The sequence below is a fragment of the Chiloscyllium plagiosum genome, unplaced genomic scaffold (assembly GCF_037043375.1).
Source record: "Chiloscyllium plagiosum isolate Xiang-an unplaced genomic scaffold, Cpla_swu_hap1 HiC_scaffold_9, whole genome shotgun sequence".
In the NCBI taxonomy this organism is placed as follows: domain Eukaryota; kingdom Metazoa; phylum Chordata; class Chondrichthyes; order Orectolobiformes; family Hemiscylliidae; genus Chiloscyllium; species Chiloscyllium plagiosum.
The window spans coordinates 121,549,941-121,574,179 of NW_028270147.1; the positions used below are offsets into that span (position 1 = coordinate 121,549,941).

At 41.6% G+C, this 24,239-nt stretch overlaps 1 pseudogene; it reads left to right on the plus strand.

Annotated features, from left to right (window-relative positions):
* LOC122545411 (centrosome-associated protein 350-like) overlaps positions 1–24,239 on the plus strand; it is a 1,525,564-nt pseudogene that overhangs the window by 37,906 nt on the left and 1,463,419 nt on the right.

Consider the following 24,239-nt stretch of genomic DNA (forward strand, 5'->3'; position numbering starts at 1 on the left):
AATTAGTTGGGTTTTTATGGCTGCTCAACATCTTTGTGGACACTTTTACTGACACCAACCTTTTATTTCCAGAGTAACTTTTAAAATACCCTTTTTAATTTTGTGAGCATAAACAATATCTTGTGGAGATAAATTTTCTCCACATCGAGTATGACGAGCATGGAGGGCATTAAAGTTATAAAATATTAAGAAGAATTTGCTGTTTAACAAAATCTTAAACCCTGATCATTCTCTTTCTGGTTTCGTTGCTAATTCACCAGTGGTGAAACTGTGTGATCTACTTGGGCAGATTTATCCAAGTTTGTCTGTAAATTCGAGCATTATTATACCATGTGTTGGGAGCCGTGGTTTACTAAAGAAGTTGAATCTCTTGTCAAGACGAAGAAAGGACTTATGTTACAATGAGATGTGAAGTTCAGTTATGGCACTTGAGAGTTACAAGTTAGCAAGGAAAGACCTAAGGAGAGAGCGAAGAAGAGCCAGGAGGGGACATGAGAAATCACTGGCAGATAGGATCAAGGAAAACCATAAAGCTTTCCATAAGTATATCAGGAAGAGAAGAATGACGAGAAAGATCAGGGCCAATCAAGGATAGTTGTGGGAAGTTGTGCATGGAGTCCGAGGAGGTGGGGAAGCACGAAATGGATATATTTTTTAGTATCCACACTGGAAAAAGACAGTGTTGTCAAGGAGAATACTGCGATGCAGGCTACTAGACTAGACGGGATTGATTTTAACAAGGAGGTGTTAGCTATTCGGGAAAGTGTGAAAACAGATAAATCGCCTGGGCTGGATGGGATTAATCCGAGGATTCTCTGGGAAGCCAGGGAGGAGATTGCAGAATCTTGAGCTTTGGTCTTTATGTTGTCATTGTCTACAGGAATAGTGCCAGAAGACTGGAGGATAACAAATGTCGTCCCCCTTTTCAAGAAGGGGAATACAAACAACCCTAGTATTATAGATGAGTAAACCTTATTCGGTTGTGGGTAAAATGTTGGAAAAGTTTAAAAGAGATAGGATTTATAATCATCTAGAAAGGAATAAATTGATTAGGGATAGTCAACACAGTTTTGTGAAGGGTAGGTCGTGTCTCATGCACCTTATTGAGTTCCTTTGAGAAAGTGACCAAACAGATAGATGAGGGTAAAGCAATTGATGTGGTGTATATGGATTTCAGTCAGGCATTTGATAAATTTCCCATTGTAGGCTATTGCACAAAATACAGAGGCATGAGATTGAGGGTGATTTAGCTGTTTGGATCAGAAATTGGCTAGCTGACAGAAGACAGAGTGTGGTAGCTGATGGGAAATGTTCATCCTGGAGCTCAATAACGAGTAATGTACCGCAAGGATCTGTTTTGGGTGCACTGCTGTTTGTCAGTTTTGTAAATGACCCGGATAAGGGCATAGAAGGACGGGTGAGTAGATTTGTAGATGAAACGAAGGTCAGTGGAGTTGTGTATAGTGCTGAAGGGTGTTGCAGGTTACAGAGGGATATAGATAAGCTGCAGAGCTGGGCTGAGAGGTGGCAAATGAAGTTTAATGCAGAAAAGTGTGAAGCGATTCAGTTAAGAAGGAGCAACAGGAATAAGGAGTACTGGGCTAATGGTAAGATCCTTGGTAGTGTAGATGAGCAGAGAGATCTCAGTGTCCATGTATAGATCTCTGAAAGTTGCCACCCAGGTTGATAGGGTTGTTAGGAAGGCATATGGTGTGTTAGCTTTTATTGGTAGGGGGATTGAGTTTCAGAACCACAAGGTCATATTGCAACTGTACAAAACTCTGGTGCGGCCACACTTGGAGTATTGTGTACAGTTCTGGTCACTGCATTATAGAAAGGATGTGGAAGCTTTGGAAAGGGTGCAGAAGAGATTTACAAGGATGTTAGCTGGTATGGAGGGAAGGTCTTATGAGGAAAGGCTGAGGGACTTACGGCAGTTTTCATGAGAGAGAAGAAGGTTGAGAGGTGATTTAATTGAGACATATAAGATAATCAGAGGGTTAGATATAGTGGACAGAGAGAGCCTTTTTCCCCAGATGGTGATGGCTAGCACAAGGGGACATAGCTTTAAATTGCGGGGGTGATAGATATAGGACAGATGTTAGAGGTAATTTCTTTAGTCAGAGTGGTAGGGGTGTGGAACGCACTGCCTGCAACAGTAGTGGACTCATCAACTTTAAAGGCAATTAAATGGTCATTGGATAAACATATGCATGATAATGGAATCATGTAGGATAGATAGGCTTCAGATTGGTTCTACAGGCCGGCACAACATTGAGGGCCAAAGAGCCTATAGTGTGCTGTAATGTTCTATGTTCTATGTTCATGTGACTTTGCCATGTTCTCGAACCAGACGCCTTCGAGACAAGGGAGAAGATGATAAGATGCCATCCATCCGTAGGAGACAACGTGGGCTTCTGCTCAGGTTGCAGCAGGAACAGGTATGACCCACTGAATGCCAGGGAAAATGTCGGGCTATCCACTAATACTTCATGAATGAGCATATTTCCCCAAGGTTCCGATGGTTGCAAATCTTTTTTTCTTGGTGATATAGTTTTTCCTTGAAATGCCAACAACAAATGCTGCTGAATATAATGTATATGCTCGGCCTAGGGACAGATTTCCATGCCATGGTGTTTCTCAATGCAGTTCTCCTACTGGCAATGCTTTGCTATGATTATCCTCAATAGTGCACATTAAGGGGAGAATTAATAATCAAACCTTGAGAAGAATGATTGTACAATGAGGCTACAATACTTTTAATGCTGCTTGTTGTATTTTGAATTTGTTGATTCCCCCCCCCCCCCCCACTTATCCCTCCATGTGAAAGAAATTAGCTGCCTGCTGTTATTGCAATGGATGAGCTCTCACACATACAAATGAACAGATTCCAGCTCTCGTTGGTTGTCAAGTACCCTTGATTTGTCTTTAACTTATGACATTAATTGAAAGGATGCATCATTTATTGCCATTTAAATGTTTTATTTTTCACCCTTGCTTTCCCCTTGCCCTTGTACTTTTTTTTTAAACTGCTTACAAGGCATGGTATTGCTGATTAGGAGATCACTTAGTTTGGATTCCTAATTGCGTTGGAAAAGCTGGTGAGCTGCTGCCATGATCCTGGTTAAAACATTGTCCTGTCTCTTTGTTGCATCTGACTTTGTCCTAAAGCCATCTTTATGGTTTTCACTTTGTCCTGTTTTCTTCATGAATTGTACATTTGAAGTTTGAGACAGAGATTGCAAGCCAAGCCAAATTACGTCACTACCATGAGTTGGAACACAGTGAAATTGAGATATTAACTAACGCTCAAAATTGCTCAATTGTTCTGACCTTGACTTTAGCAATAACAGATCTTGGACAACAAGGTTAGAACTTAAACAAAAACATGCAACTTTAACAGAATGCAGATGAATTACAAGGAAACGAAATTAATATGTACAATGTAAGCTCAATCTGCTTTGAACATTTACCCTACTTACATGGAACATTACAGTGCAGTACAGGCCCTTTAGCCCTCGATGTCACGCCAACCTGTGAAACCAAACTAAAGCCCATCTAACCTACTCTATTCCATTATCATCCATATGTTTATCCAATGACCATTTAAATGCCCTTAAAGTTGGTGAGTCCACTACTATTGCAGGCAGTGTGTTCCACAGCCCTACCACGCTGAGTAAAGAATCTACATCTGACATCTGTCCTCCATCACCCCTCAATTTACAGCTACGTCCCCTCGTGCTATCCTTCTGCACTCCACCGACTTTAATGTCATCCACAAATTTACTAACGCATCCTTCTCTGCCCTCATCTAGGAGATTTATAAAAATGAGAAGCAGCAGTGGTCCCAAAACTGATCCTTGCAGTACACCTCTGGTAACTGAACTCCAGGATGAACATTTCCCATCAACCACCAAGTCTGTCATCTGACAGCTAGCCAATTTCTGATCCAAACCGCTAAATCACCCGCAGTCACATGCCTCTGTCTTTTGTGCAATAGCCCACCTTGGGGAACCTTAGCAAACACTTTACTGAAATTCATAAACACCACATCAACCCTTATCCACCTGTTTGGTCACCTTCTCAAAGAACTCAGTAAGGTTTGTGAAGCATGACCTTCCCTTCAGAAAACAGTGTTGATTATCCCTAATCAAGTTATTCCTTTCTAGATTATTATAAATCCTATCTCTTGTAACCCTTTCCAAAACTTTGCCCACAACTTGACTTCCGCAGATTTCCAGAGATTTAACTTATTTTTTTACAGTCTGAGAATTGTTTCTCAGAACTTTCAACAAATCAATCACTGGAAAATAACTAAAGAGAGCAACCAAGAACAGCCAGTCCAGAAGAAGTCCAAACCAAACCTGTCTCCTGCCCAAAACCCAGTCAGAGCCAATTCATTTTGTTTTCCGCCTCTTTTCAACATTCGCTGTTAGCAGTCCTTCCTAGATTGTTCAACTTAACATCCAAATTGTCTCTGAGCACAGCAGCACCCTGGTGCTGAAATATCTGGAGTGTTCTTAGACCAGTAATTAATCTGCATCGTCTTCCCAGGCCAGCAGACATCTATCTTTGAGCTCCCCTTTTTATGTTTTAAAACAAGTTGCTTTTCAAAGTGCAATTCTCAACTTCAGCTCACAGTTCCAAACCAAAACTGAGAAAAATATAGTGATGGTCTCAACAAGTTGCTGATTTTTGTTGGCATAGGCTTTGCCAATCACGCAGTGTCAAGCAGTGTCACGCAGAATTGGAATGTTATGTTATTGCTGTTGGACCCACTACAGATTTGCCAGATTCTGTATTCACTCAACCCAGGCACACTTTCCAACTTGCCCAGCAGCAAGAGCTAATACGCAATTCTCGAAAGCGGAAATCTGCCTGTTCATCATCTTTCTCTTCTGCAAAGTACTTGTCTACTGAGGACACTTTTCAGGTTTGAGAACTCAGGTTAACTCACCACAGACCTGGAAGCAACCTCCTGAAATAAAATCAGAAATGCTCACTCAAAGTAAGGCATCAGCTGTTGAAAAAGAACGTGAGTAACTCTTCATGATAATTTTCCACCTGGAGTACTTGACTGTCTGAGTTTGTGTTGACAATACATTTTGTCGAAAAAACCCACAAAGTTTTCATCAAGAACAAGCATTATAAGTTGTAAACGTTGCACAGTGCCACCTGGAAACTGTGCAACTTAGAACTTAATGGGTTATGGAGTTGTGTGCCCTGACTTCATTTTTGTCTGTACTCTGTCGTCAAAATAAATTTATTGACGATGTAAAGATGGGTTTGGTTGGTCTCTAACATGGTAATACATTGGATACAATTTCATCACAGGCTGAAATCAGGCATCTTCAAGAAGCCAACAAAGCTGCTCACAGGGCGAGGCAGCTGATTCTGAAACAGCAGGAGGAGGTTCAACATATGCTCCAAACCACCACCAAAATTCAGGAGAGACTCAAATCCGCTGGGGAGAGCAAGTTGGTTAGTATCCCACCATTTGCAAACTCCTGAACTGTTCAATGCAAGATTACTATTAAAGTAAGGAATTACTTACTCAGCAGCATGAATGATGGGTGATCACTTTCAATCCAAGCTTGCTATCAGCCAGGTTTCTGGTCTATATTATCATTACAATATAAATAAAACTTTTAATATTTTACAGAAAAGATGTAAGAATGGTTTGTCTGCCACTGAGAAACATCAACTTAAGCCTCGGTACTTTTATTAAGTTGATAACATGTTCACATGTTCCCTTGTGTCGAGGCCAAATCTCTGCAACCTAAAGCTGTATATGCAGGAATACCTGCTGCTGCCGAGAATACCATCCTTTGTATTCATCGATATCGTGTTTTGTTCTGCATTCTGTAGAAGTGACAACACAAGAAATGGAGCTTTGAGCCCAATGTATCTGTGCTTCTGTTCTTTCGTTCCCTGCAATCTGGCTCCGACCTGTTATCAGCATATCCTACAAAGCTGTCAAAACATTTTTGCACTTGATCATGTGCAAAGGAATGGGACTAGGTTGTTGAACCACTCATCTGTTTGCACTTACTTCTATTATGATTGATTTACATCTCCCTCCCTTAATCTGTTTCCCTGAATAAACATTCCCAAGAAAGAAAAAAATCAGTCTCACTTTTGAAATTTTCAATTAATTAAAGCTCAATTAATTCAAAACTAATGAAATGCTCTGCCTGCCTGAAAGGAAATGATGTTGCTTAGTTGCAGAAACCTGTCTTTGAATCTCATCTGTGTTTCACTGCTACGAATTCTGGAGCTGTTTCCTTTTTACTTTCCATGCGTCCATCTTGGTATCTCTCAGGTTCCAACTCGACAGGAGCAGCGGGATGCAGAACAACCAGGAGTGGAGAATGTTCCCAAAATGAGCCCCGCTTCCAGTCCCCTACAAACAGATACGGAGACGTGGAGTCCCTCCTCTGTTTCAACTTCAGGCAGTGAGACCAGCAGCATCACGCAAAAACTGAAGAAGATGCGCAGTCAGATGGATGAAAAGTAATATTTCTTATGGCTCCTTATAAGGCATATTGCTGTGAAAGGCTGGCAAGCCTAAGCATCTCATTTGTCAGCTGGTGATGTTATAGAGAGGGTGAGAAAGAGAGAGACAGAGTGGCTCTGAGCAGAGAAAAATATATGAAGTCCATTTAACTCTGTTTTTCAAAGACAGTGTGTTTGCTGCATATGGTGTTTCTAATTATCCCCCCTGAGGTATTGTCATGTTTGACCCTGCGAGCGGGGCAGCAAAACATAAATATGGCCTCACTGCTACTGCTCTCCAAGTGGTGGAGCTTTTTTCTTACCCTCATCTTCTTTATTTACACCCATTGCCCTGGTGCAACAGTCTCAGAATGGGATTGCAATGTGAAAACTTTCACTAGTGCAAAGCTTGCTTTGTCTTTCAGTGGAGTGTGTTGGGAAACTGGAGGTACATGCAAATGTTGCAGGAATTGTTTTTCCTGGTGGAATTATCAGCTTGACATCATTGTGTAAGCTTTTTTATCCTATGAAGGCAATTGAGTACACTACAGAGGATGCAAACAGGTTTTACTAGGGCAGTACCATGGCTCAATGGCGAACCTGCTGCCTTACAGTGCCAGGAACCCGGGTTTGATTCTAATTTTAGGTGACTGAGTGGAGTTGGCACATTCTCCCCGTGTCTGCATGGGTTTCCTCCCGCGGTCCACAAATATACATGTTAGGTGGATTGGCCATGCTAAATTGCCCATAGTGCCTAGCGATATGCAGGCTAGGTGAATTAGCCATGGGAAATGCAGAGTTACACTGATAGCGAAGGGGAGTGAGCCTGGGTGGGATGCTGTTCGAAGGGTCATTATGGACTCAATGGGCTAAATGGCCTGTTTCCACACTGAGGGATTCTATGATTTGTTCCAATCAGTTCACATCAGTGTTACTGCTCCACTTGAGACTCCTGTCACCTTTGCTCATCTATTACACTGACCCTCTATTCCTTTCTCCCTCTAATCTTGTCTATCTTCCCCTTAAACACCCGTATGATATTTGATTCAACCACTCCCTGTGCAGTCTTCATTGCTGTAATCCAATTCTGCAGAACTTCCATATCTCTCTGATGGATTTCTTGGTGACTACTTTGTGGCCTCAAGGTATGTTCTTCCCTGAGAAAGGAAACATTCTGTCTGTATCCAGTCTGCTGAACCCTCTCAACATTTTGAAGACCTCTATTATGTCCCTGTTTGGCCTTCTTTCAGGGAAAAGAGATGTAGCTTGTTAACCCTTTCCTTACATGTGAACCCACACATTTCTGTGACCAACCTTGTCAATCTTGTCTGTGTACCCACTTCAGTTTCCCCTTTTTCTATTTATAGTATGATGATCAGCCTGCACACAGTATCCAAGTGTTGTTTAAGCAAGGTTTGATTCAGGTTTAGCATATTTAATAAATAATTAGATAGGGATGATGTGCTAGACTACTGATGTTTTTTTCTGATCTAATTAATTTAAATAAATGTGAGGTACTGCATTTTGGTAAGGCAAATCAGGGTAGGACTGAATGGGAAGGCCCTGGGCAGTGTTGCTGATCAAGGAGACCTTGGGGTGCAGGTTCCTAGTTTCTTGAAGACGGAGTTTCAGTCAGACAGGGTCGTGAAGAAACCGTTTGGTGTGCTTGCCTTTCTTGGTCAGTGCATTGAGTATAAGAGTTGGCATGTCCTGTTATGATTGTACAGGAGGCCACTTTTGGAATAATGCATTCAGTGCTGGTGTGTTGTGAAACTTGAAAGGATTCAGAAAAGATTTACAAGGATGTTGCTCGGGTTGAAGGTTTGAGCTATAGGGAGAGGCTGAAGGGTAACCTTAAAAGTTTATAAAATCATGAGGGGCATGGATAGGGTGAATATCCGTGATCTTTTTCCCAGGATAGTGGAGTCGAAAACTAGAGAGCATAGGTAAGAAAGGAAAAATTTTAAAGTTACCTAAGGGGCAACTTTTTCACACATGTATGGAATGAACTGCCAGAGTTGGTGGTGCAGGCAGCAATAATTACAACATTATACAAGGGTTTGTAAGCTGTGGTTGGGCTGTTGGGAAGGCAGTGCTTGACATTCTCCCACTATCTAAGTCAGAAAGAGAAATGGAGCTGGGGTTGGATTTGATGAGCTCTGTTGCCATTTGAAGTTAATGAATCCAAGCAGAAGGGGTTGTGTTGAGGTAGAGGTGTAGGGAGGTTGGCTACAAATGGTTTGATGGAATATTTGTAATTTCTCCTTAATAATGTAAGGTTTTCTTGAGTATGTAAAGATAAAGCAATTTTGGGATGATACTCAGCTGTCTTGTTTTTCTTGTTTTGCTCCTTTTGTTGTAAACATTGCTCTCCTGTCACCACTACTTCTCTGTCCTTACGTCTCATCACTGGGCTTCTCTCAGTGTATGTTTTCCCAACGTACATCCCAAATTCCAGCTGTACATCAGCAACCAGCTGGTCAGGTACTGTGCAACTTCTGCTTCTCACTGATCGAGCATGCTCTGTTTCATCACATGCATGTGGATGATGTGGGGGTCGGTGGAGGGTCAAGGGAAAGGAATTGTGTAGTGAAATGTGCATCCCTTTGGCTTAGTTGTGGCTTCACATAGATGCAGAAAGCAGCTAGTTGGCAATATACTGCAGACTTTATAATTAATCTGGAACCTGCTTTTAAAGGGGTATTACTGTGAAAGCAAGAAGTTGAAGTTACACACAAACAATCTTGAGCTGCTCATGCTAACAGGATACAATACCCTGTTTAACGTTGAATTGGACTTTCGCAAATAGTCTGGCAGAGTTAGCAGCCCACTAATATTGATAAATGTAGCTTTAAGAAATCTGAATTTTGAAATGTAAGCTTGAATTTTCAGATGGCAGTGCCTCTTTAAGACTGCAAATATGTCTTTGGTGAACATATGAGGTTGTCTTATGGATGTGAAAACTTGATTGGCATGTAACCATCACAGTCGACATGAGTATCTCCAACTACATGCAGCTACTTTTGTTAAAATGCCTGTCAGTTTAATAGTGCTGTCAGATCTCAAATCTTTTTTTAAAATTGAAAGTACCAATAAGAAATAATATTCAGTGCTCAGGGCTGCATTTAGTAGCAACTGGACAAACTCAGGAGCATTTTGGATGAGTTTAGCAGTGGCAGGAATTCTGTATTGATTTCTAATTTGAATTTAATCTTGCTTCAGAGCTACTTGATTTCCCCTTTTTTATTTTGTTTTAAACTGCATTCAAAATTAAGTTTGTTACTTTAATACTTTTCTGCAGCTCCTTCGTGGACTCCCACAGAAATGATAATCACATCTCCCTCTTTTTGCTTTGGATCAGTGTTTTTGCAAGTTGACTGTTGGTATTTCTACCGTACAGGATCTGTTATGGGATTAATATACCATCTTCTTCCTGTTCAGTTTTCAAGAGAAAAGGGCTTGGCATTGATGGCAGGGTAACTTACCTGGGATCTTAACTGGATCAGCCACATAAATACTCTGGCTGCAAGAGCAGCTCAACAGCTGGGTGTTCTGCGATGATTAACTGACCAAAGCCTGAGAGGCACTTTTTGGGAGAGTGATGGAATACTCTCCATGTGCTTGCATGAGTACTGCTCCAATAGCAAGGAAAATGCTTGACATTGTCCTGAGCAAAGCAGCCCACTTGGTTGACACTCCACCCATTGATTTCCTCCTCAATGGCACACATTTGCAGCAGTGTGTACCAGATATGAGATGCACTACAGCAACTTACCAAGGCTGTTTTCACAGCACCTTCCAAACCCATGATCTGTGCCATCTAAAGACAATGGTAGCTACTGCTCCCTTACCAATGCTACCACCTCCCAAATCCCTTCCAAGCTGCATAACATTTTGAATTGGAATTATATCACTAAACCTGGAACACATCCTGACATCACTGTGGGTGTACCTTCAAGAGGGCAGCATACACCACTGAAGGGCAATTGGGAATGAGCAACAAATGCTGGTTTCATTGGCACCACTCTTATTCCTTGAAACTATCTTCAATGAAAGCAAATAACACAAATATACCCCTTGGTACAGTGCAGCTGTGTACACAATCTGCAGAGACTATGCTATAAACTTTTCCTGTTCTAAATAGTATTTTCGTTAGAACGCTGCATCTAACTGAATATTTATTCATTAAATAATCATGAGAGAGTAAAAGGTTTTGTCATTTTGCAGCAATGGAATAGTATTTCATGATAATCCAGTTTAATTGAAGATCTCTTTGTCTTATACAATGTGATGTGAACGTTTAGATTACATGTCGGCTGTAGTACATTTCTGAATGAAATTCACCCAGATTAGTGAAATCGTTGAAAGATATTGCAGAATTTGAAGTGTGAATTATGTTTGTTGTGTGAATGTTGTAATATTGGAAAGCTAATAGAAACTAGCACTTTCTCCCAGGGTAAATTAAATACCACTGGATCTTTGTAATAATTATGCTTGTGTAAACCTTTAAAGAGGCTGTAAAAAAGAATAAGCTTTTTCTTTTGTGATCCAGAGAAGCAATTAACATGTTTTAGAAGTATTTGTATATTTTTGCTGTTAGTAACATGAAAAGCAAGATAATAATAAGCCCCTTGAGCCTGCTCTGTCATTCAGTATGACCATGACTGATCATCCAACTCCATACCCTAGTCCCAATTTCTCCCCATACCATTTGATCTCTTTAGCCCTAAGAACTATATCTAACCCTTGAAGATATTCAATGTGTTGTCCTGAAATACATTTTGTGGCAGAGAATTTTGTTGGTTCAACACTGTCTGTATGAAGAAATTTATCCTTATCTCAGTTCTGAATAGCCTAACCTATATCCTTTAGACTATGACCACTGGTTCTGGCCTACCCCACCATGAAGGCCAACATACCATTTGCCTTCACCACCTGCTGCACCTGCATGCTTACTCTCAGTGACTGGTGTACAAAGACACCCTTTGTTTTAACTCTCCCTTTCCTAATCTATTCAGATAATCTCGCTGTCTGTTTTTGCAACCAAAAATCTCACATTTATCAAAATTATCTTTCATCTGCCATTCATTTTCTCAATCACTCAACTTATGTAAATCACACTTTGAAGCATCTCTGCATCCTCCTCACAGTTTCCCCTTCCACCCAGCTTTGTGTCGCCCACAAACTTAGAAATAGTAATAGTTCCCTCATCTAAATCATTAGTATATATTGTGAATAACTGGGTTTGAACCACTGATCCCTGTCGTACATCACTGGTCACTGGCTGCCACTCAGAAAATGGCCTGTTTATTCCAGCTCTTTGTTTCCTGTCTGCCAACTGGCTCTCTGTCCATGCAAATACACTCCCCCCCCCCCGATCTCTCACATTATATGCTAATTTTTTTACGTGGGACCTGATCAAAAGCATTCTGAAGTCAAAGTAACACCCACTGGTTGCCCCTTATCAATTCTATTCATTAGATCCTCAGAATTTCTGTAGATTTGCCAAATATGATTCCCCTCTTTTAAATCTATGCCGACTCTGTCCAATCCTGTCACTGTTCAGTAAGGAACTTGACTGTACGCCAATATAGCTTATAAATGTATCTGCTCCCAGAATTTGGAAAGCGGGCACACTGCCCTCCAAAGAAAAATCTGCTGTCGCAGGCTTCACTCTTATTGCATACATTTATTGTCCAGTTCTTTCATGTGATCATTGATTTTACAAACAATTTCCAAAATTCTTTAAATCCTGAAGAAATGGGATGCTCGCCCTTTGTAGAAGTGAAGGGAAAGTGTGATGCTTGCTTGACCTTTGTCTCTATGGATCAGACCAAACCGAACCTTAAACAAGATGTGGGATGTGTCCCACAAACATTTTTAAAAAACAAAGATTTTTCTCTGCGATTTAAGTGTTCAATTAGGTATGATTAAAAAATCTCGCAAAAATTGAGAGTTTGTTTTCAGCTCCTTTAAAGAGACATGCTCTCGGCCGACAATTTTGTGACATGTGATCATTCTTTGATAAAGGTGGCTGTGTCCAACACTGCAGGATGTTGTGCTGAAGTGCCTAATTGGGTGGGTGAGCTTTATTACTGGTGTAACTTGGCTCATTTTGAGATGGAATGCTACTGTGAGTTAAATCTTGTTTTTAAACTGAGGTGTCCTTGTGTAACTCAAGTGTGGAAACTGTGTTCACGTTAACGCTTTTGACTCACTTTTGCGGATTATTATTTTTCCGTTCTGTTTTATAAATAAAGTTTTATAGAAAATGCAGTGCTGGTGAAACTCAGGTCCAGCAGCATCACTGAAGAGAAAAAGACGTTATATGTTTCAAGTCCAGTGACCTGTTGTTCGCAGACAGAGAGTTAGTGAACTTAAAACATAACCTTTCTTTCTCTTCACAGATGCTATCAGACCTGCTCAGTTTCTCCAGCACTTTGTTTCTTTGGTTCAGATGTTCAGCATCTGCGGTTCTTTGTTTTGTTACAGATGCTAATAATTTGACTTGGGGAGTGAGAGGCAGCAACTGTGATAAACTAGGATAAAAATCCCCCACTGTGGCAAAAAGACACATAATTCTTTACACTTTGCAAAACATGTACTGTAAATAGGAAATGCAATTGAGCTAAATGCAAGAAGGCATAGCATCTGACTTGTCTCAAACCTCTTACTAAACTTTGAGGACCAGGCTATCAGAATTTTGTTTGCTCGCTTCCTTTGAGATCACAGTTCACTAATGTCCCAGTACCAATCCCTGGGCCGGGCCAGGTTACCAATTGCAGTGGGGTGGGGAAATCTGTGTCAGACTGAAGTTTTTTTGAAGATCAGCATTGCAGATTGAAGTTGACTGTTTTGACTAATATTGCATCAGCAAACTTGGAGGAAACCTTTTGAATGTGTTGATTAACTGCTCTGAGCCTATTTACATGCAGTAGTGCTGCAATGTTCTACGATGTGTGAGGTGTACAAGGAGACCTTGCCCTGAATTTTGTTTGTGTTGTGAAACTATAACCCAAACAGTGTTGAATTTAAAAAGTAAGAATTATACATTTTGAGCTGCAGGTTAATGTCCGATTTTAGAAATGAATATCGGCAGCTAGCTGACACTTCCTTTCTCTCTCCCCCCCGTCCTGCTTGCATGTCCATCAGGTTCCTCACTAAACGGGAGCAGAAGCTGATGCATCGGCGACGGCATGCAGAGGAGCTGCTGGAGTGGAAGCGGCGGCTCGATGCTGAGGAAGCTGCGATCCAGCAATTGGAAAATCAGGCTCTGGCAGCTTGGGACAAGGAGCTCATGGGAAAGAGAGAGGCAAGGAAGAAGATTCCCGAATCGAAAGGTAATGTTAGCCTCTGTTTCTTGTTTGTTTGTTTTCTCTTCGAGACAGTAATGCATTTACTGTGGTTCTGACTACTTTCAAGTGCACTTTGGTATCGCTGATTGTCATGGCACATGTGAGGTGATGTATTGATGTGTAAATGTCATCAGTCTGGATTAATGCAGAAGAAGCAAGGTGTAAACCTGGCCTTTTATTTTGCCTGTCTCATTCATTCAAGGAAATCACGTTTCCCAACCATCTGCCGTGATCCATTTAATCAGCATAGCTCAGATGTTGGAATTATCATCTTTCTCAATGGTACCTTGACACAATAGCCCAGTGTAGTTTCCCACTCACCCTCTCGAGGGAGGCTGAAGTTTCAGATTTGAATTCCTTTCACTGCTGGTGGTTGCATATCACTTGCAGAGTTGAGAAGCAGCAAAAGTTGTAATCAGTGTGAGAGCTTGGACGTTGTTTACACAAGACTATGTGGCCACTTTGTTAACACGGAAGAATCTAGTTTTCTTTGCAAGTTCCACCACCTTGCATGGTCGGATGATGACATGAGTTCTGTCACAGGAGGTTTTCCCTCTCGTTTGGCTTATTACTGTATTGTCACTGTAATTGAGGCCGACAGCCCAGAGTTAAGTCAGCATCGGTGTGGTAGATTGTCTGTTAACATCGCGTTCTGTCAGTTTCCTTTGGAATCTCTGAAGTTGAACAGTAAGAGCTGAATGCCTGTGCAAGTTTGATTTCATTGGTCTGTAACTTCAGTCATGTTGCACCTGTCTAAATTGGAGAAAGAATGTCACCAGCTTTTCAGAAAAAATTGCACACCACTGAAGTATTCAACAAAGAAAAGTCAACTCCAACAGGTTTGCCTGTTTCTGACTCTCCAGCTGTGTCCCTTTGCCACTCCAGCCTCTCATTTGCTATCCTCAGCTGGTCCACACCCTTTATATCTCAGCAGCATGTTCCAGCGTTGAGTAAACCCAGCATTTACTAATCACAAACCTGTCTCTGTAAAGTAACATGCCTCCTGCCTCATCATCCACAACTCTCACCCAGAGACTTGACCATTCCATCCTCTTCTGGTCAGATTTCTGTCCTTATACTCCATGAATGTGAGCACTTCCAAACGTCTGGAAAGAGCGCTTATTCTGAAAATTATCAGACTGTCCTTAATTGACCTTTGCCTCCCAATTTTTCAACATCTCCAATCTAATTTGCACATTTAAGAAAGCCCTTCATGATGAATCCCTGTCTCTCTATGTGACTTTTAGTCTAACATCATCCTTCAACCTCTTGTGGTCTTCATTTCGCTTCCAGAGTTAACCTAAATCATGACCATGTATAGTAGCCCGATGGCAGAATTCATTTCCAAATCCCATTCCTCTCCTGTCTTTCAAATGCACATCTTTTGCAAGCTTTTAGTCTCCAGCTTCTCATTTTGGCTTTTTCCTCAATATGGTTCTAACCATGCTCACCGTTACTGACTGCCCACATAGTTCTGCTGTGTGATCGGCCGGTGTGTACGGTGATACTGCAGGTCTGAGGAATTGATGTGTTCGGTGATACTGTGGCTCCCAAGTGGTCAGCGTGTCCATTGCGTGAGGCTTTGTCAGTGGTTCAGCAGGTTTGATTAAAGTTGTTGAACAGGTTGTGAGAAGTGTCGCCAAGAGTTAGTGTCCAAGTTGAATTTGATTGTAACGAGACCTGTTAACATCCATTGGGTGGATCTTCAACAGAAACTACGTCAGACCAGAAAAATCCAAGGGGAAATTAACTTTGCTTTTGCTGAAGATGCTGTAGAGATTGAGACATTGGTTCATGCAGCGGCTGAGGAGCTGTGCAAATGGCAGGAACTTGGCCATGATCTGGGGGATTTGCAAATACCCCCAGACTTTGGGAATTATAAATGGAAGGATGACGAGAGTGTCAGCAGAAGAGCTTATTGTGAGGTGAGACCCAGATTTTGCATTTGAAAACAAAATTATTTTTTCTTAGTTAAGCAAGAAAGGTATGGGCGAAGAGTGCTCCACAGCAGCTCTGATTGATGATATGTATAACAGAGCATGTTAAAAACATTATCTCGAACCTGATGACTGTATTGAGTTCAATTTACCATTTTGCCCCTTTCCTAAAAATCCAAAGTCCCTTTCTCCTCCACTGTTTGTACTCTCCCATTATTAATTTATCATCCTCATCATCATCATACTGTTATCCATTAAACCCCATCTGTCATAACTTTGCCCAGTCTGAGAATCTGCAGATTCTGTTTCTATTTACATAATATATGGTGTCCCTTCCAGCCACTCAGTACTTTTTTTCAAATTCTTCTCTATCGTTTCAGTCTTTCTATTGCTGTATCCATTGGTTGATAATACAAGATTTGATTATTATTCACCTTCTTAAAACTCTCTAGAATCTTGATCTGGAATCTAGAATTTAGAATCATGGGTCATTCCATAACTTTCAGATAAAGAAAGCCTTAAAGGTTGAACTTCTCAATCTGTGCTCATGTTTGTACCTCTTTTCCTGATAACATCTTGAGAATTTGCACGATGTTGAGATTCCCAAAATTGACCAAAGTATTCTAAGATCTTATGCAACTTAACGTGGCTTAAATTGTTTTTGTTTATGTGGCCTTTGTTCTTATCTGATTAGGCAAGAGTTTTTTTAAAAAGATTTTTAGTGCTACTTTGAAGAGGAGTGGAGTTCTCCCTCATGGTCCTGGTCAATCTACGACATGAGTCTGTATGACTAAATGTTTACTGAACCATTTCTCTAATTTGTGGTAACTTGCTGTGTGAAAATTTGTTGCAGCTTTTGACGATATTATAATTAGTGGCTATACTTCAAAGGTTGGGAACAACATGGTACAAGTGTGAAAAGTTATATATGTTTGCAAGTTGTTTTTGACAATTTGAGGTTAAGGTGGGTGACTTGAGCATTGGTTACAAAGTATTGTCCAGCACGCAGACCAAGTTCTTTACTATTACAACAATGCAACTTCTATTTTACTGTGGCACTGACATTGAAGTGTACACTGGATCACTCCTCCCAGTAACTCAGACTTGAAACACTGCAATGTGAACTTTTTACCACGGTCTAAAGTCAACATCAAGCTGCTCATTGTCTAGCCTGACTTCCCTTTGAGCACAGTTTGTGAAGTGTTGCACTTTGCCAGGGACTGAGAATGGGCATGTGTAAATCAGCTTTTCATTCACAGAGCAAATTTGGGACTGTTCATTTCCTTTGTTTTGTCTTTATAACTCGACTCTAATGTATCTTCAGTCTGAGATGTTTCCCACACCAACATTTCTGGGCATGTTACTTGCCTTTGACAGTGTTAGCCGAGAAACCTATCAAAATCTTCCTGCTTGGAGCCATGTGAGGCAGTGGTCAGTGGTTAGGTCATATAGCTTTGAAGCACTCATCTGTTAAATTGAGAATGATTTGACCTTCTTGAAATGCTGGGTGCGCTGTATGAATCCATGTCAGCCCCAATATTTATTGTGAGACTTCCCACAGCGCTGATCTTCAGTTAGCTGCCTACATTCAATTAAAGGCAGAACATTTTTGGAATTTGACAAAGCAGAGGTTTCTTCGAAGATGCTGTAGGCAAAGTGCTGAACTATGAAATGCAGTAAATCAATCAGTGAATAATTAATCATTTCTCAGCCAAGGTCTTAGGCAAGGGAAAATGTCAAACCTTCTCTCAATTTGGGAGCATTGCATGTTACCTTAAAGTAGTATTGTCTGTACTTTTGGATCTCACTACTGTTATTCATTTCAATTATAATTAAGTTTTAAAGCATTTCGCAGATTTTTGTTTCATTGAACATGCTTTGAGTTCCATCCAATTTTACATAATTCAGAATAGGGGAAGAATTAGAAGGTCGAAGCATCAAAGTCTTCATTGAGTAGTTTTAGGGAAGGCTAATGGATTGGGGGTGGTTTGGTCTGTATTTAGGGTGTGTGCAACAGCTGCCATTTCTCCTGTGCTTCTACCCACAGATCTTCATTTCTAATGAAGTTTTAAAGTTATTTGGGTTGAACGAAGAGCAACATCAGAAGACGGCTTGGCAGAAGTTGAAGAAATTTGGCAACAAACAACGTGATCGGGTGGACCATATTTTGGTAAGTGCTTCAGTTTAGGAACTGTTCAGTTTTATATTGTACCACTGCATCACAATTATGAACACCTCATTGTACATCTGAATTTTCTATTATTTCAAATGACAAAGGCTTTATCTGTCTTTGGCTTACCTGTCTGGCTATCCTGCATTTGTCCAGAAAATGCTTCAACTTTCTGACTGAATTGAAAACTTGGCCCTCGCTGGAGTAATTTGCTGAAACTCAATACCAGCTTTTCATTAGTTGCCACAAAAGTTTCAAAGAAATTCAGAAGTACATTGAATTCCTTACTTACCTAATAAAAGCAAATTACTGCAGATGCAGGAATCGGAAACCAAAGGAGAAAATGCTGGAAAATCTCAGCGGGTCTGACAGCATCTGTAATGAGAGAAAAGAGTCAGTTAGACTTGAAACGTCAGCTCTTTTTTCTCCTTACAGATGCTGCCAGACCTTCTGAGATTTTCTAGCATTTTCTCTTTTGGTTCCTCACTTACCTGTCTTTTAGACCCAGTTTTACAGTAAGTACAAGTCAGGGTTCTTTGCTTAACAAGAGTTACATTTTGTAACAAAAAAATGCAAATAATTACCAACCACTGGCATATAACTACTAACTAAAACTAACAACCCCTCCCACATGCATTCCTCATTACACATACACAGACAGAAAGACAGGGACAAAGTGCACTGGGTGTTTTGCATAAAGGGAAAGACTGGGAACGTACTTCCAATGTTACCTATTGATGGCTTTTCCTGAGATAATCCTTGTGCTGATCAGAATGCTGTTCCTTTATCTTCCTTCTCCAGATGCTTCCATTGGTTTTCAGAAGGCACAGGGTGACTAGTTCACACGTGTACAAGTCTGTAATTTATTAATTAATAGCCACAGATTACAGCAAGTGCTGAAGGGAAAAGAAGCTGGTTTTCTTCAGGCTTTTTACTGCAGAGACAGATCCTTAACTTGTGGAGATCTGGTGATTTCTCAATTCATTTGTATACAGCCCCAGCTGATCAGTTACCTGGGAGCCAATCTCCGTTTTTGTCCAAAGGATATTTGTCTGTGGCCTAGTGACTAGTTAGCTACTTACTATTGACTGAAGCTCCCGTTGAACACAGCCCTTGGCTGCAGCTTGTCTGAAAGCCATCTAATACTGCTTGAACTGTGTGAGTAGCACTTAGTGCATGTCAAGGAACTTGCTACTGTGAAGTGCCAGCAATCCCTGAACAATCCTTGGGTTTTAAAATTGCTTTATTCCCATCTGAGTCCAAAATCAAAAGTATAGAAAAATTAGAAGACAGTTTTTGCAGACCTTTCCAGTCGTTCCCATGTGTTGGTGTGTCACAGCACAACATGTGTCAGCAGATTGATGAGTTTAACAGGTCTGTAAGAACACCGTTATCTTCAGGCCACACCACCACCTTGACTTGGTCAGATATCACCTTTCCTTTTATGTTTACATGTTTAATCTCCTGGAATCCCTGAGTTTGCAGTGCTGTGGGAGTACCTTCAACACGTAGGCTGCAGCACTTCAAGAAAAATATCTTTCCGTGGAGAAATGGGGGGGGGCAGCATGCATCCCAACACTGAAGTTTTAAAAAATTGGGTGCTTGATATGCCAAAAAAATCAAATCATTGCTTTTTTTCCCTCTTTGGATCAAACACTTCCAGCTGATAGTGCGTGTCCATTAGGCAAGGGTTGAAAGTCTCTGCTCTGCATCAGCTCAAGTAGTGATACCGTCAGGCCACAGCTACACAAGGGCAGAGGGCCAGCCTAAAGCTACAACATGTAATTCAGTTACACTCACCAGCTCTTTCCTTGTGGTGGGTATTCCTTTCTGGTTGTGCGTGCTGAGTAAAACTCGTTTATTATGTTACTGGCAACATTGGTGATTGATCTCACTGGTTTGAGGAGTTGTGACGTTGGAATCAAATTCAAAACCAGGTAGGAACAGGATTAAGCCAGCAGCACCCTTCAGTCTGTTCTCGTACTCCTAATCATAGCTGATTTGTATCTTAATTCTGTATATTGATTTCCTAATTGCTCCTAACTGTTACTTGACCTTACAAATATCTCTCAACACTCATATTGAAATGCTGTAACAGTCACAATAGTTTTTAAGGCCAGAGGGAACCCGATTATTTTAGTATTGTTTGTGTGACAAAAGGCTTCTTCATATCACCCCCTAACCAACCTAAGTCTTATTTTCCTGCATGCCCTATTTCTGGCATGCCTCGCTAAAGGAATTAGTTTCTCACTTCCTTCGCTGTCAAATCGTTTAATCATCTCAGTCACTTCTATCGATCCATCCCCTAGTCATCAATACTCAAGAGAACACAGGCCTCGTTTATCAAATAAAAGTAAAAAATGCTGGAAATATTCAGGTCAGACCTAATTTATGTAGCCAGTCCTTAACCTTCCCAGCCTTGGTATTGTTTTGTACAAGAATAACTAGTGACTCTCCATTGATCTCACAGTGAGCCCTCCAGAACTCCTGTCCAAGCTCCACTGCTGTGTGGGAATGGCCACTTGTGTGATCCTGGACACAAGGAAAGTGGGAGGCCTGAAGTCTGAGTGATTTTAGGGCAAACACTGCTTGGTACGAAAGGAAAGAGCTGTAACAAATAAATCTTGATATAAAAACAATAACACCTCCTCTGTTTTTTCTGGCAGGTTCAAGAGCTTTATGAGGAGGAAGCCCAATGGGTGAATTATGGTCAGGATGAGCTTTGTGTGAAGATGCAGTTGGCAGATGATATTTTTGAAGCTCTGATAAAAGACACAATAAATGTACTGAATCAGATTCACGGGCAACAGTTAAAACTCATGTTATCCTAACACGGGCCATGCCATCGGCCAACTTGTGGACTCCAGAAGGAAACCAAACCTCATGCCCCGAGCAGAAGAGAATCCACCTCGGCCTCTGAACTCCTCTCTCTGATTGAGTTTTGACATCTGGCATAGAATTTCCTCAATAAGTAGCTGGTTTGGGATATCGATCCTGACTGGCGTCAGCCGACTGGCAGGATGTGGATACCAGAAGTGCCAATCTTTCTCCCTACCTATTTATATACAACCCAAACCCATTTATTTATCCAAACTGTAGCATAGACTTGAATTCAAAGAAGTTTGCACATTCAATTTTGTATTTGTATTTACACCTACATTTACCTTTTTAAAAAGTATATCTAGTGGTGCAATGATATGTGTTTGGTGTATGTTAGCTCTGAGAGTTGAAACAATGGCTGATATCAGACACTGAATACTCCCTCTGAGTGAGGAGGACTATATCTGCATGACTGAAGTGGAAGGCAGAGGTATTGAGGATTTTAAATACTTGCACTTACTTCATTATGATAAGTCTTGATTTTATTTTTTGGTTTTAAATGGGCGGCACGGTGGCTCAGTGGTTAGCACTGCTGCCTCACAGCGCCAGAGACCCAGGTTCAATTCCTGCCTCAGGTGACTGACTGTGTGGAGTTTGCACGTTCTCCCCGTGTCTGCGTGGGTTTCCTCCGGGTGCTCCGGTTTCCTCCCACAGTCCAAAGATGTGCAGGTCAGGTGAATTGGCCATGCTAAATTGCCCGTAGTGTTAGGTAAGGTGTAAATGTAGGAGTATGGGTGGGTTGTGCTTCGGCGGGGCGGTGTGGACTTGTTGGGCCGGAAGGGCCTGTTTCCACACTGTAATGTAATCTAAATCGTAATCTAATCTAAATTATTTCAGAAAGGACAATTGATTTTTATTCATGTAAATGGACTGTATTTGTGATATTCGTTTTCAGGAAAAAGTTGCAAACTTTGAGCAGCTTTTGAGATCACTTGCACTGATTCAGAACTTCTTCAGAACTTTCTCTCTCTCTTTCTCTCTCCTTCAGAACTCATTCTCTCTTGCTCTCTCTCACTCTCGCTCTCACTCTCTCTCTCTCTCTCCATACGACAGGAATCTCTCTTTCTCCCTCCTTTCTCACCACTCCTGATCATTTCTGTTGCATGCTGCTTCTATCTGTTAATTTTCCCTAATGTTCCTCTTTTTTTAGTAAATATTTATTGAAAAAATATTATATTATAATACAGTAATGTCAATAAACTGCCGGCTGTTGTTCAAGATACAGTTGTCTCATATTTGCTTAACTAAAACCAAATCAGCACAAACTCAAATTAAATAAACTAACATTAAATTTAATGTGGTGGGCGGCATGGTGGCACAGTGGTTAGCACTGCTGCCTCACAGCGCCAGAGACCCGGGTTCAATTCCCGCCTCAGGCGACTGACTGTGTGGAGTTTGCACGTTCTCCCCGTGTCTGCGTGGGTTTCCTCCGGGTGCTCCGGTTTCCTCCCACAGTCCAAAGATGTGCACGTCAGGTGAATTGGCCATGCTAAAATTGCCCCTACTGTTAGGTAAAGGGGTAAATGTACGGGAATGGGTGGGTTAAGCTTCGGCGGGTTGGTGTGGACTTGTTGGGCTGAAGGGCCTGTTTCCACACTGTATGTAATCTAATCTTAATTACAATCCACTAAAATTAAATTGCTCTACATTGTACTATATTACATGACTCCATTTGCCGCACCCTCCAACAAGGCTCCTGTCCACAGGAGCAACAGTGATTATATACCCGTATTTACGAGACCACCCCCCCCCCTCCCCCACCCACCAACTCCCTGGGGTCCCCGGACCACCACATACAGCCCTCGTGCCTATATAAAGGCCCTAATCAGTACTGCCGACAGATCCATGTTGATGTAAATTAGAAAAGGCCATGTCTTATAAAATTGCTCCATTCCGTGGTGCCCCATACTGTCAGGTAATCTTGTGGGACGTGCTCCATCACAAGTCTGTGCCACCCTGCAAGACCTGGAGGCTTTGCTGATATTCATTTCATTTGGATGTCCTTCCTCTCACAATGTGTACGAATGTTGAATAACCTCCTCCCATGCTCACCCAAAGAGGGAAGTTTCAGTCGTCCCAAAAGGAGGGACACCAGATCCTCCCAAACTTCCATTCCCAGGATTGTCTCCAGCTCATTCACTATGGCCCCCCAGGATCCGTGGATCTTGTAACAGGCCAAAAACAATGTGTCAGGATGTCAATACTGTTTTTACATTTGGGCCATTTCAGGGAAGACACTTTCTTAAACTTTGCTAATCTCTCTGGCTCCATTTGGGCCCTGGGGAGGATCTTCAATTGCATCACTTGTGCCTTATCGCAGATTGAAATTTTCTTTACATCTCCTCATACGTCTTCCCACATTTCCGATGAGATTTCTTCCCTTACTCCTGATTCTAAATCTCCTTGACTCTCTCCATGTCCCCCAAGGCATTCCCTCTCTGCAGATGATATGTGGTACTAAATGAAAGACCGCCCCCACATCGGAGCACTCTTCATTCTATATCCGACTTGTCAGGCTGGGTCAAGAACATAGTCTTCTATATGTAATCCCGAACCTGGAAATATCGGAAAAGGTCCCTCTAGGGGATTCCGTATTTCTGACCTAATTGGCTAAAAGACATCAAGACCTCTCCCTCAAATAAATCTCCCAGACAGAGGATTCCTTTATGCTCCCATGCTCTGAAGCTGGAGTCCTTTTATCCCAGTCTAAATCCTAGGGCTCCCACTAACGGGGTGAATAGCAAATTGCCCCCACCCTGCCGCATTATCCTTCATGCTTTACCGTATTTATGCTAATCAGACTTTCACAATGCGCAACCACCGATCTCATCTTATCCATGAACAGTAAGCTTCTGAAGGGACATCTCGCCTGCGAGGCATCTACATCAAGCCACATCAACTTTGAGTCATTACGCACCCATTCACCTACATATGGCAGCAGGACGCCGATATCTCTTCAGATCTGGGAGGTCCACCCGCCCCCACCCCCATATCCTGCGGAAGTTGCAACTTGGTAAATTTAATTAAGTTGCGCCTACAGCGCCAAATAAATGATCCAAGCCATCCCGCAAACCTCCGCAGCACCTGGTTGGGTAATAACAAAGGGAGCATCCTCACAGGATATAACAACCAAGGAACTTCATTTTAATCAAGGCTATACGGCCGAACCATGATCTGGGAATTCCCTCCCATCGCTGCAAGTCCTGCTTCACCCTCTTAAACAGCGACACAAAGTTAGCTCCATACAGTTGCCGGAAGTGAGGGGTAATAAAAATTCCCAGATAGAGAAAACCTTTCTGTGACCATCTAAAAGGAAACTCCATTCCATCCTCCAGCTTCAGTAGCTCCACCAATCCCCCCACAGGCAGGACTTCCGATTTTGGAAAATTTATTCTGTATCAC